This window comes from Oncorhynchus keta, unplaced genomic scaffold, assembly GCF_023373465.1.
Source record: "Oncorhynchus keta strain PuntledgeMale-10-30-2019 unplaced genomic scaffold, Oket_V2 Un_contig_3986_pilon_pilon, whole genome shotgun sequence".
Classification (NCBI taxonomy): Eukaryota; Metazoa; Chordata; class Actinopteri; order Salmoniformes; family Salmonidae; genus Oncorhynchus; species Oncorhynchus keta.
In genome coordinates, this window is record NW_026287542.1 from 93185 (window position 1) to 105985 (window position 12801).

The 12801-nt window shown below is 49.6% G+C and overlaps 1 pseudogene; it reads right to left on the reverse strand.

Annotated features, from left to right (window-relative positions):
• The window catches only part of LOC127924389 (ryanodine receptor 2-like), a 140053-nt pseudogene that overhangs the window by 88277 nt on the left and 38975 nt on the right, over window positions 1–12801 (reverse strand).

Genomic DNA, 12801 nt, shown 5'->3' on the forward strand with positions numbered 1-12801 from the left:
GACCCTCCTCGCTGCACCAGTCATCTCTAATTCACCTCTCCTCGCGGTCAAACCAACCCTAGACCCTCCTCACTGCACCAGTCATCTCTAATTCACCGCTCCTCGTGGTCAAACCAACCCTAGACCCTCCTCACTGCACCAGTCATCTCTAATTCACCATTCCTCGTGGTCAAACCAACCCTAGACCCTCCTCACTGCACCAGTCATCTCTAATTCACCTCTCCTCGTGGTCAAACCAACCCTAGACCCTCCTCCCTGCACCAGTCATCTCTAATTCACCTCTCCTCGTTGGTCAAACCAACCCTAGACCCTCCTCACTGCACCAGTCATCTCTAATTCACCTCTCCTCGTTGGTCAAACCAACCCTAGACCCTCCTCACTGCACCCAGTCATCTCTAATTCACCTCTCCTCGTGGTCAAACCAACCCTAGACCCTCCTCCCTGCACCAGTCATCTCTAATTCACCTCTCCTCGTTGGTCAAACCAACCCTAGACCCTCCTCACTGCACCAGTCATCTCTAACTCACCTCTCCTCGTGGTCAAACCAACCCTAGACCCTCCTCACTGCACCAGTCATCTCTAATTCACCGCTCCTCATGGTCAAACCAACCCTAGACCCTCCTCCCTGCACCAGTCATCTCTAATTCACCTCTCCTCGTGGTCAAACCAACCCTAGACCCTCCTCACTGCACCAGTCATCTCTAATTCACCTCTCCTCGTGGTCAAACCAACCCTAGACCCTCCTCACTGCACCAGTCATCTCTAATTCACCTCTCCTCGTGGTCAAACCAACCCTAGACCCTCCTCACTGCACCAGTCATCTCTAATTCACCACTCCTCGTGGTCAAACCAACCCTAGACCCTCCTCACTGCACCAGTCATCTCTAATTCACCTCTCCTCGTGGTCAAACCAACCCTAGACCCTCCTCACTGCACCAGTCATCTCTAATTCACCTCTCCTCATGGTCAAACCAACCCTAGACCCTCCTCCCTGCACCAGTCATCTCTAATTCACCTCTCCTCGTGGTCAAACCAACCCTAGACCCTCCTCCCTGCACCAGTCATCTCTAATTCACCTCTCCTCGTGGTCAAACCAACCCTAGACCCTCCTCACTGCACCAGTCATCTCTAATTCACCTCTCCTCGTGGTCAAACCAACCCTAGACCCTCCTCCCTGCACCAGTCATCTCTAATTCACCTCTCCTCGTGGTCAAACCAACCCTAGACCCTCCTCACTGCACCAGTCATCTCTAATTCACCTCTCCTCGTCTTCAAACCAACCCTAGACCCTCCTCACTGCACCAGTCATCTCTAATTCACCTCTCCTCGTGGTCAAACCAACCCTAGACCCTCCTCACTGCACCAGTCATCTCTAATTCACCGCTCCTCGTGGTCAAACCAACCCTAGACCCTCCTCACTGCACCAGTCATCTCTAATTCACCGCTCCTCGTGGTCAAACCAACCCTAGACCCTCCTCACTGCACCAGTCATCTCTAATTCACCGCTCCTCATGGTCAAACCAACCCTAGACCCTCCTCACTGCACCAGTCATCTCTAATTCACCTCTCCTCGTGGTCAAAACCAACCCTAGACCCTCCTCGCTGCACCAGTCATCTCTAATTCACCTCTCCTCGTGGTCAAAACCAACCCTAGACCCTCCTCGCTGCACCAGTCATCTCTAATTCACCTCTCCTCGTGGTCAAAACCAACCCTAGACCCTCCTCGCTGCACCAGTCATCTCTAATTCACCTCTCCTCGTGGTCAAACCAACCCTAGACCCTCCTCACTGCACCAGTCATCTCTAATTCACCGCTCCTCGTGGTCAAACCAACCCTAGACCCTCCTCACTGCACCAGTCATCTCTAATTCACCTCTCCTCGTGGTCAAACCAACCCCTAGACCCTCTCCTCACTGCACCAGTCATCTCTAATTCACCGCTCCTCGTGGTCAAACCAACCCTAGACCCTCCTCACTGCACCAGACATCTCTAATTCACCACTCCTCGTGGTCAAACCAACCCTAGACCCTCCTCACTGCACCAGTCATCTCTAATTCACCGTTCCTCGTGGTCAAACCAACCCTAGACCCTCCTCACTGCACCAGTCATCTCTAATTCACCGCTCCTCGTGGTCAAACCAACCCTAGACCCTCCTCACTGTACCTCCTGTACAGTACCTCTCTAGGTGAGGGGAGGAGTATGAGGATGAGTTCATGTGCATTCAGTACCTCTCTAGGTGAGGGGAGGAGTATGAGGATGAGTTCATGTGTATTCAGGTGTACCTCTCTAGGTGAGGGGAGGAGTATGAGGATGAGTTCATGTGTATTCAGGTGTACCTCTCTAGGTGAGGGGAGGAGTATGAGGATGAGTTCATGTGTATTCAGGTGTACCTCTCTAGGTGAGGGGCGAGAGTGTGGAGGAAATGCACTCTATCCCACCTCCGTTACTTACAGTAGAACTAGAGTGGCCACCCGTCAACTATAAATGTCTCCTCATTCTGTTCTACAATATTCAAACCAGAAATAGACTGAGTCACCGGGTATATGCCTGGGGAAGGGTTTAAGAACATGCTCACAGAGATATATGTTTGTATGGTGTTAGATATGAGGCATGTTAGACGTTTCATAACTCTGGTGGAATGAGTGGCCGCTCTGCTCGTCTCTAGCTTTCATCCACCTACGTACACGCTCAGAGGAGAGGAGAGGAGAGGAGGGGAGGGGAGGGGAGAGGAGGGGAGAGGAGAGGAGAGGAGAGGAGAGGAGGGGAGAGGAGGAGGGGAGGGGAGGGGAGGGGAGGGGAGGGGAGAGGGAGGGAGAGGAGAGGAGGGGAGGGAGGGGAGGGGAGGGGAGGGGAGGGGGGGGAGGGGAGGGATGAGGGAGAGGAGGGATGAGGGAGAGGAGGGATGAGGGAGAGGAGGGAGGAGAGGAGAGGAGAAGAGAGGAGAGGAGAGGAGAATCCACACCTACGTACACGATCAGAGGAGAGGAGAGGAGAGGAGGGGAGGGGAGGGAAGGGGAGGATGTAGAGAGGAGGGATGAGGGAGAGGAGAGGAGAGGAGAGGAGAGGAGAGGAGAGGGAGAGGAGAGGAGAGGAGAGGAGAGGAGAGGAGAGGAGAGGAGAGGAGGGGAGGGGAGGGAAGGAGAGGATGGAGAGAGGAGGGATGAGGGAGAGGAGGGATGAGGGAAAGGAGGGATGAGGGAGAGGAGGGAGGAGAGGGAGAGGAGAGGAGGGAGGAGAGGAGGGATGGAGAGAGGAGGGATGAGGAGAGGAGGGATGAGGGAGAGGAGGGAGGAGAGGAGAGGAGAAGAGAGGAGAGGAGAATCCACACCTACGTACACGCTCAGAGGAGAGGAGAGGAGAGGAGGGGAGGGGAGGGAAGGGGAGGATGGAGGGAGAGGAGGGATGAGAGGAGAGGAGGGAGGAGAGGAGAGGAGAGAGAGGAGAGGAGAGGAGAGGAGGGGAGGGGGAGGGAAGGAGAGGATGGAGAGAGGAGGGATGAGGAGAGGAGGGATGAGGGAAAGGAGGGATGAGGGGAGGAGGGAGGGAGGAGAGGAGAGGAGAGGAGAGGGAGGGAGGGAGGGAGGAGAGGAGAGGAGAGGAGAGGAGAGGAGAGGAGGGGAGGGGAGGGGAGGGAAGGGCAGGATGGAGAGAGGAGGGATGAGGGAGAGGAGGGATGAGGGAGAGGAGGGAGGAGAGGAGAGGAAAGGAGAGGAGAATCCACACCTACGTACACGCTCAGAGGAGAGGAGAGGAGAGGAGAGGAGGGAAGGGGGATGGAGAGAGGAGGGATGAGGGAGAGGAGGGAGGAGAGGAGAGGAGAAGAGAATAGAGGAGAGGAGAGGAGAATCCACACTGCAGCCAACACCTTGCGGCAGGAAGTAGAAATGGGGAAGAAATCTGTTTTGTTCTATATCTCCCTCTCTCCCTACTCGTCCTCTCTCTCTCTCCCTCCTCATTCTGCCTCCCTCCTCCTCCTCCTCTTCCCCCTCCTCCTCCTCTGTCTCTCTCCCTCCTCCTCCTCCTCTGTCTCTCTCCCTCCTCCTCATCCTCTGTCTCTCTCCATCTCATTCCCTCTCTCCCTCTCATTCTCTCTCTCTCTCCCTCCTCGTCCTCTCTCTCTATCTCCCTCCTCATTCTGTCTCCCTCCCTCCTCCTGCATCTCTCTCCCTCTTCCTCTGTCTCTCTCCCTCTCATTCTCTCTCTCTCTCTCCCTCCTCCTCCTATCTCCTACCTCCTCTGTCTCTCTTCCTCTATTTCTCTCTCTCATTTTCTCTCTCTTCCTCTCATTCTCTCTCTCTCCCTCTCATTCTCTCCTTTTCTCTCTCCCTCTATATCATTCTCTCTCTCCCTCATTTTCTATCTCTCCCTCTTATTTTCTCCCTCGCTCTCGCTCTCCCTCATTCTCTATCTCTCTCCCTCATTCTCTGTCTCTCTCCTCATTCTCTCTCTCTCTCTCCCTCCTCATTCTCTCTCTCTCCCTCCTCATTCTCTGTCTCTCTATACCTCCTCATTCTCTGTCTCTCTCTCTCTCTCCCCCTCTCTCTATTCTCTCTGGCTATACTGTAACAGTGATACTACTACAGATTACAGATTGTCTATGCTGCTGCAACAGTGATATGTGATAATGCCGTACAGGAGGGTCAAAAGGATATATTGATTATAGATCACATACCAGACGAGGCCTCCAGTCTCTCCAACCGGCTGATCAACCAATCCAACGAGCCGGAGAACTGGGCACAATTCTTCCTGTTGCCCCTTATCAAGGCAGCTAGAGCACAAGAGGGAGGAGAGGAGAGGAAGAGAGAGTGAAAGATTGAGAGAGGGATACAGTGACATTGTGAGAGAGATCAAGGGAGAAAGGGATGGAGAGAGGGATACAGAGAGTGAAGAGAGAGATCAGGGGAGAGAGGGATGGAGAGAGGGATAGAGAGAGTGAAGAGAGAGATCAGGGGAGAGAGGGATGGAGAGAGGGATACAGAGAGTGAAGAGAGAGATCAGGAGAGAGAGGGATACAGAGAGTGAAGAGAGAGATCAGGGGAGAAAGGGATGGAGAGGGATACAGAGAGTGAAGAGAGAGATCAGGGGGGAGAGGGATGGAGAGGGATACAGAGAGTGAAGAGAGAGATCAGGGGAGAGAGGGATGGAGAGAGGGATACAGAGAGTGAAGAGAGAGATCAGGGGAGAGAGGGATGGGGAGAGAGATACAGAGAGTGAAGAGAGAGATCAGGGGAGAGAGGGATGGAGAGAGGGATACAGAGAGTGAAGAGAGAGATCAGGGGAGAGAGGGATGGAGAGGGATACAGAGAGTGAAGAGAGAGATCAGGGGAGAGAGGGATGGAGAGAGGGATACAGAGAGTGAAGAGAGAGATCAGGGGAGAGAGGGATGGAGAGAGGGATACAGAGAGTGAAGAGAGAGATCAGGGGAGAGGGATGGAGAGAGGGATACAGAGAGTGAAGAGAGAGATCAGGGGAGAGAGGGATGGGGAGAGGGATGGAGAGAGGGATGGAGAGAGTGAAGAGAGAGATCAGGGGAGAGAGGGATGGAGAGAGGGATACAGAGAGTGAAGAGAGAGATCAGGGGAGAGAGGGATGGAGAGAGGGATGGAGAGGGATGGAGAGAGGGATGGAGAGAGGGATGGAGAGAGAGATACAGAGAGTGAAGAGAGAGATCAGGGGGGAGAGGGATACAGAGAGTGAAGAGAGAGGTCCAGAAAGGTAGACAGAGAGATCAAGAGAAGGAGAAATGTTACATGAGGGAACAGACTTTAAAATCAGAACAGGTGCATTTTGACAAGCAGTGTATTTATTCCCTTGGCTCCAGTACAGTCATTAGAATACATTACAGTGTGAGAGCAACAAGACAGCCGGAGACACATCTAGCTTCAGGTGCAGCATCTGGAGCATCTAGAGGGCTGAGGGAGCAACGAGGCAGCATGGAACCATTAGCATCTGTTAGGGCTGAGGGCTGAGGGAGCAATGAGGCAGCATGGAACCATTAGCATCAGTTAGGGCTGAGGGCTGAGGGAGCAACGAGGCAGCATGGAACCATTATCATCAGTTAGGGCTCAGTTAGGGCTGAGGGCTGAGGGAGCAATGAGGCAGCATGGAACCATTATCATCAGTTAAGGCTGAGGGCTGAGGGAGCAACGAGGCAGCATGGAACCATTAGCATCAGTTAGGGCTGAGGCATGAGGGAGGGACCAACGAGGCAGCATGGAACCATTATCAGGGCTGAGGGAGCAACGAGGCAGCATGGTTCAGTTGGAGCTGAGGGAGCAACGAGGCAGCAGGGAACCATTATCATCAGTTAAGGCTGAGGGAGCAACGAGGCAGCATGGAACCATTATCATCAGTTAGGCTGATGAGGGAGCAACGAGGCAGCATGGGAACCATTATCATCAGTTAAGGCTGAACCATTATCATCAGGGCTGAGGGAGCAACGAGGCAACATGGAACCATTAGCATCAGTTAAGGCTGAGGGAGCAACGAGGCAGCATGGAACCATTATCATCAGTTAAGGCTGAGGGAGCAACGAGGCAGCATGGAACCATTATCATCAGTTAGGGCTGAGGGAGCAACGAGGCAGCATGGAACCATTATCATCAGTTAAGGCTGAGGGCTGAGGGAGCAACGAGGCAGCATGGAACCATTATCATCAGTTAAGGCTGAGGGATGAGGGAGCAACGAGGCAGCATGGAACCATTATCATCAGTTAAGGCTGAGGGAGCAACGAGGCAGCATGGAACCATTATCATCAGTTAAGGCTGAGGGATGAGGGAGCAACGAGGCAGCATGGAACCATTATCATCAGTTAAGGCTGAGGGCTGAGGGAGCAACGAGGCAGCATGGAACCATTATCATCAGTTAAGGCTGAGGGATGAGGGAGCAACGAGGCAGCATGGAACCATTATCATCAGTTAGGGCTGAGGGAGCAACGAGGAGGCAGCACATGGCAGAAGGCCAGCTGCCGCTTTAAGCAGCAGTCAGTTAATCAGCCAGTCAGTTAATCAACTAGTCAGTTAATCAGCCAGTCAGTTAATCAGCCAGTCAGTCAATCAGCCAGTCAGTTAATCAGCCAGTCAGTTAATCAGCCAGTCAGTTAATCAGCCAGTCAGTTAATCAACTAGTCAGTCAGCCACCATAGAGGGTAGTATAGTGTGTTAATCAGCCAGTCAGTTTATAAGCCAGTCAGTCAGCCACCATAGAGGGTAGTATAATGTGTTAATCAGCCAGTCAGTTTATCAGCCAGTCAGTTAATCAGCCAGTCAGTTAATCAGCCAGTCAGTTTATCAGCCAGTCAGTTAATCAGCCAGTCAGTTAATCAGCCAGTCAGTTAATCAGCCAGTCAGTTAATCAGCCAGTCAGTTAATCAGCCAGTCAGTTAATCAGCCAGTCAGTTAATCAACTAGTCAGTTAATCAGCCAGTCAGTTAATCAGCCAGTCAGTTAATCAGCCAGTCAGTTAATCAGCCAGTCAGTTAATCAGCCAGTCAGTTAATCAGCCAGTCAGTTAATCAACTAGTCAGTTAATCAGCCAGTCAGTTAATCAACTAGTCAGTTAATCAGCCAGTCAGTTAATCAACTAGTCAGTTAATCAGCCAGTCAGTTAATCAGCCAGTCAGTTAATCAACTAGTCAGTTAATCAGCCAGTCAGTTAATCAGCCAGTCAGTTAATCAGCCAATCAGTTAATCAACTAGTCAGTTAATCAGCCAGTCAGTTAATCAGCCAGTCAGTTTATCAGCCAGTCAGTTAATCAGCCAGTCAGTTAATCAGCCAGTCAGTTAATCAGCCAGTCAGTTAATCAGCCAGTCAGTTTATCAGCCAGTCAGTTTATCAGCCAGTCAGTTAATCATCCAGTCAGTTTATCAGCCAGTCAGTTAATCAGCCAGTCAGTTAATCAGCCAGTCAGTTTATCAGCCAGTCAGTTTATCAGCCAGTCAGTTAATCAGCCAGTCAGTTAATCAGCCAGTCAGTTTATCAGCCAGTCAGTTAATCAGCCAGTCAGTCAGCCACCATAGAGGGTAGTATAATGTGCCAACTAGCAGACTGTTATTTAAGGATTTATGCTGTGCTGCTGTTGATAATGTTTCCATCCCTCCTCTCCTCCCTCTGCTCCCTCCCTCCTCTCCTCTACTCTCCTCTCTCTCTCCTCTCCCTCATCTCCCTCTTCTCTTCTCCTCTCCTTCCTCCTCTCCCTCGTCTCTCTTCCCTCCATCCCTCCTCTCTTCTACTCTCCTCCCTCCTCTCTCCTCTCTCCATCCCTCCTCTCCCTCCTCTCTTCTCCTCTCCTTCCTCCTCTCCCTCGTCTCTCTTCCCTCCATCCCTCCTCTCTTCTACTCTCCTCCCTCCTCTCCTCTACTCTCCTCCTCTCTCCTCTCCTCTCTCCTCTCCCTCATCTCTCCTCTCTCCATCCCTCCTCTCCCTCCTCTCTTCTCCTCTCCTTCCTCCACTCCCTCATCTCTCTTCCCTCCATCCCTCCTCTCCCTCTTCTCTACTCCCTCCTCTCTCCATTCCTCCTCTCTTCTCTCTCCTCTTATCTACTCTCCATCCCTCCTCTCTCCTCCCTCCTCTCCTCCCTCCTCTCTCCATCCCTCCTCTCCTCCCTCCTCTCTCTTCCCTCCATCCCTCCTCTCCATCCCTCCTCTCTTCCTCCCTCCTCTCCCTCATCTCTCTTCCTCCATCCTCTCCTTCCTCCCTCCTCCCTCCTCCCTCCTCCTCCCTCCATCCTCTCCTCCTCCTCTCCTCCCTCGTCTCTCTTCCCTCCATCCCTCCTCTCCATCCCTCCTCTCTCCTCCCTCCTCTCCTCCCTCCTTGTTATCAGTCAAGTCAGTGACTGTGTAACCTGGCAATACATGTTAATGAGTGTTGTACAGCGTAACAGTTCTGTGCTGGGGGGGGGGGTCAGGCCCCCTGTGTAACCTGACTATACATGTTAATGAGTGTTGTACAGCGTAACAGTTCTGTGCTGGGGGTCAGGCCCCCTGTGTAACCTGGCTATACATGTTAAAGAGTGTTGTATAGCGTAACAGCTCTGTGCTGGGGGGGGTCAGGCCCCCTGTGTAAGCGGTGTTAGTGTACAGGAGGAGCTGTGGGAGAACTGGACAGCGTGTGTTTCTAAAGGCCCTGAGGTTGCAGTATTCAGCTGCTCCACTCCTCACCCAGGAGCTCATATAACGAGTTCAGCGTGGATCTCCAGGCCTCCCCGGCCTCCCTGCCCGCCACCTCAGCAAAATGAGCCGCGCTGCTGTACACGTGGAGACGATCGATACACTCCAACACCAGGTTTATCATCCCCTGGGGAGAGAGGGGAGGGAGGGAGGGAGGGAGGGAGGGAGGGAGGGAGGGAAGGAAGGAGGGAGGGAGGGAGGGAGGGAGGGAGGGAGGGAGGGAGGGAGGGAGGGAGGGAGGGGGAGGGAGGGAGGGAGGGAGGGAGGGAGCGAGAGGGGGAGGGAGGGAGGGAGGGAGGGAGGGAGGAGGGAGGGAGGGAGGGAGGGAGGGAGGGAGGGAGGGAGGGAGGGAGGGAGGGAGGGAGGGAGGGAGAGGAAGGAGAGAGAGGGGGGAGGGAGGGAGGGAGGGAGGGAGGGAGGGAGGGAGGGAGGGAGGGAGGGAGGGAGGGAGGGAGGGAGGGAGGGAGGGAGGGAGGGAGGGAGGGAGGGAGGGAAGGAAGGAAGGAGGGAGGGAGGGAGAGGGGGAGGGAGGGAGGGAGGGAGGGAGGGAGAGGGGGAGGGAGGGAGGGAGGGAGAGAGGAAGGGAGGGAGGGAGGGAGGGAGGGAGGGAGGGAGGGAGGGAGGGAGGGGGAGGGGGTGGGGGGAGGAGGGAGGGAGGGAGGGAGGGAGGGGGAAGGGAGAGAGTGGGGGGAGGGAGGAAGGAGAGAGAGAGAGAGGGGGAGGGAGGGAGGGAGGGAGGGGAGGGAGGGAGGGAGGGAGGGAGGGAGGGAGGGAGGGAGGGAGGGAGAGGGGGAGGGAGGGAGGGGTAGGGGAGCAAGGGAGGGAGGGAGGGAGGGAGGGAGGGAGGGAGGAGGGAGGGAGGGAGGGAGGGAGGGAGGGAGGGAGAGTCATGTTATACATATCACAGTGTATCATAGTGTATCATAGTGTATCATAGTGTATCATAGTGTATCATAGTGTATCATAGTGTATCCTCATATCATAGTGTATCATAGTGTATCCTCATATCATAGTGTATCATAGTGTATCCTCATACATAGTGTATCATAGAGTAACATAGTGTATCCTCATATCATAGTGTATCATAGTGTATCCTCATACATAGTGTATCATAGTGTATCCTCATACATAGTGTATCATAGAGTATCCTCATACATAGTGTATCATAGTGTATCATAGTGTATCCTCATACATAGTGTATCATAGTGTATCCTCATACATAGTGTATCATAGAGTATCCTCATACATAGTGTATCATAGTGTATCATAGTGTATCCTCATACATAGTGTATCATAGTGTATCATAGTGTATCCTCATACATAGTGTATCATAGTGTATCATAGTGTATCATAGTGTATCCCCATACATAGTGTATCATAGAGTATCCTCATACATAGTGTATCATAGTGTATCATAGTGTATCATAGTGTATCCTCATACATAGTGTATCATAGTGTATCATAGTGTATCATAGTGTATCATAGAGTATCCTCATACATAGTGTATCATAGTGTATCATAGTGTATCATAATGTATCATAGTGTATCATAGTGTATCATAGTGTATCCCCATACATAGTGTATCATAGTGTATCATAGTGTATCATAGTGTATCATAGTGTATCCTCATACATAGTGCATCATAGTGTATCCTCATACATAGTGTATCATAGAGTATCCTCATACATAGTGTATCATAGTGTATCATAGTGTATCCTCATACATAGTGTATCATAGTGTATCCTCATACATAGTGTATCATAGTGTATCATAGAGTATCCTCATACATAGTGTATCATAGTGTATCATAGTGTATCCTCATACATAGTGTATCATAGTGTATCCTCCCTCATACATAGTGTATCATAGTGTATCCTCATACATAGTGTATCATAGTGTATCATAGATTATCATAGTGTATCATAGTGTATCATAGTGTATCATAGTGTATCATAGAGTATCCCCATACATAGTGTATCATAGTGTATCATAGAGTATCCCCATACATAGTGTAGCATAGTGTATCATAGAGTATCCCCATACATAGTGTATCATAGTGTATCATAGTGTATCATAGAGTATCCCCATACATAGTGTATCATAGTGTATCATAGTGTATCATAGTGTATCATAGAGTATCCTCATCATCATACATAGTGTATCATAGTGTATCATAGTGTATCCCCATACATAGTGTAGCATAGTGTATCATAGAGTATCCCATACATAGTGTATCATAGTGTATCATAGAGTATCATAGTGTATCCTCATACATAGTGTATCATAGTGTATCCTCATACATAGTGTATCATAGTGTATCCTCATACATAGTGTATCATAGAGTATCCTCATACATAGTGTATCATAGTGTATCATAGTGTATCCTCATACATAGTGTATCATAGTGTATCCTCATACATAGTGTATCATAGTGTATCCTCATACATAGTGTATCATAGAGTATCCTCATACATAGTGTATCATAGTGTATCATAGTGTATCATAGTGTATCCCTCAGTGTATCATAGTGTATCATAGTGTATCCTCATATCATAGTGTATCATAGTGTATCATCATACATAGTGTATCATAGTGTATCCTCATACATAGTGTATCATAGTATCCTCATACATAGTGTATCATAGTGTATCATAGTGTATCATAGTGTATCCTCATATCATAGTGTATCATAGTGTATCCTCATATCATAGTGTATCATAGTGTATCCTCATACATAGTGTATCATAGAGTATCCTCACATAGTGTATCCTCATATCACAGTGTATCATAGTGTATCCTCATACATAGTGTATCATAGTGTATCCTCATACATAGTGTATCATAGAGTATCCTCATACATAGTGTATCATAGTGTATCATAGTATCATAGTGTATCCTCATACATAGTGTATCATAGTGTATCCTCATACATAGTGTATCATAGAGTATCCTCATACATAGTGTATCATAGTGTATCATAGTGTATCCTCATACATAGTGTATCATAGTGTATCCTCATACATAGTGTATCATAGTGTATCCTCATACATAGTGTATCATAGTGTATCATATCATAGTGTATCATAGTGTATCATCATAGTGTATCCCCATACATAGTGTATCATAGTGTATCATAGTGTATCATAGTGTATCATAGAGTATCCCCATACATAGTGTGTAGCATAGTGTATCATAGTGTATCCCCATACATAGTGTATCATAGTGTATCATAGTGTATCCCCATACATAGTGTATCATAGTGTATCATAGTGTATCATAGTGTATCATAGAGTATCCTCATCCTCATACATAGTGTATCATAGTGTATCATAGTGTATCATAGTGTATCCCCATACATAGTGTAGCATAGTGTATCATAGAGTATCCCCATACATAGTGTATCATAGTGTATCATAGTGTATCATAGAGTATCATAGTGTATCCTCATACATAGTGTATCATAGTGTATCCTCATACATAGTGTATCATAGTGTATCCTCATACATAGTGTATCATAGTGTATCCTCATACATAGTGTATCATAGTGTATCATAGTGTATCCTCATACATAGTGTATCATAGTGTATCCTCATACATAGTGTATCATAGTGTATCCTCATACATAGTGTAACATA